Source organism: Octodon degus, unplaced genomic scaffold (genome assembly GCF_000260255.1).
Source record: "Octodon degus isolate 3935 unplaced genomic scaffold, OctDeg1.0 scaffold00092, whole genome shotgun sequence".
Classification (NCBI taxonomy): Eukaryota; Metazoa; Chordata; class Mammalia; order Rodentia; family Octodontidae; genus Octodon; species Octodon degus.
The window spans coordinates 9542627-9543629 of NW_004524668.1; the positions used below are offsets into that span (position 1 = coordinate 9542627).

The following is a 1003-nucleotide window of genomic DNA, read 5'->3' on the forward strand; positions in this document are numbered from 1 at the left end:
TTTTTTTTTTTTAGTAAAGTCTCACTACAGAGTTCAGGCTGGTCTGAAACTCACTATGTAGGCCAAGCTGACCTCCAACTCACGGTGACCCTCCTGCCTGAGCCTTCCTAGTGCTGGGGTCATAGGTGTGTGCCACTGCGCCCAGCTGAGTGTGTTTGTGGGTGACAGTGAGTAAAAGGAGCTCCTCTGTGGCTTCTACAGAAGATGGAGCAGAGTTCAGATTGGAGGAGGTGCCCTCCTCTGCCCCCGACACAGGGCCCTGAAGGGTGAAAGGACATGTCCTGACTGCTGGTTGCAAGTCACCTGAAGTGACTGGTCTTCCTGAGATGAGGGCCCTGAAGGGTGAAAGGACATGTCCTGACTGCTGGTTGCAAGTCACCTGAAGTGACTGGTCTTCCTGAGATGAGGCCACCCTTTGTTGGCCAAGGTCACCCAGGCTGACCTTGAATTGCTGAGCTTAGGCAAATCCTCCTGCCTCAGAGCCTGGAGCAGCTGGGACTAGGGCTGGCTAAGTCTTGGCTCTTTAGGGCAGGGCCTACAATATACCCATGGCAGCAGGAGACTTTGCCATTATTTTCTAAGTTTATCTTCTCAGCTTGTCCTACCCAGGTTTTATAAAAAGGTGCTCAAACTTACAAATTTAAAATCCTATTGTACATTAATTAATCATAGACTATATTCATAGAAGAGTAACAATGTAAGGAAACATTACAGGCCAGGAAATTTTCTTTTTTTTCTCCTTTTATTTAATTAATTAATTAATTTATTTGTTACAGGGTCTGGCTACACAGCTCAGACTCGTAGCGATCCTCCTGTCTTAGCCTCCCCAGAACTGGGATTATAGGGGTGTGCCACCACACCCGGTTTCACTGGCTGGCACTGATTGCCTGAGGTTCTGGGATGGGCACGACATATGGTACTAGCAATCAAACCCCAGTCCTTGCACTTGCCAGCCAGGCACTTAGACCACCCCAGCACCTTATTTACTTTTTATTTTTTTAAA

General features: G+C 47.6%; 1 protein-coding gene across 1 annotated transcript in view; it reads right to left on the reverse strand.

Moving 5' to 3' along the window:
• Positions 1–1003, reverse strand: part of LOC111818461 (forkhead-associated domain-containing protein 1-like) — a 125727-nt gene that overhangs the window by 96719 nt on the left and 28005 nt on the right. The gene's annotated exons all lie outside the window — the stretch shown is intronic.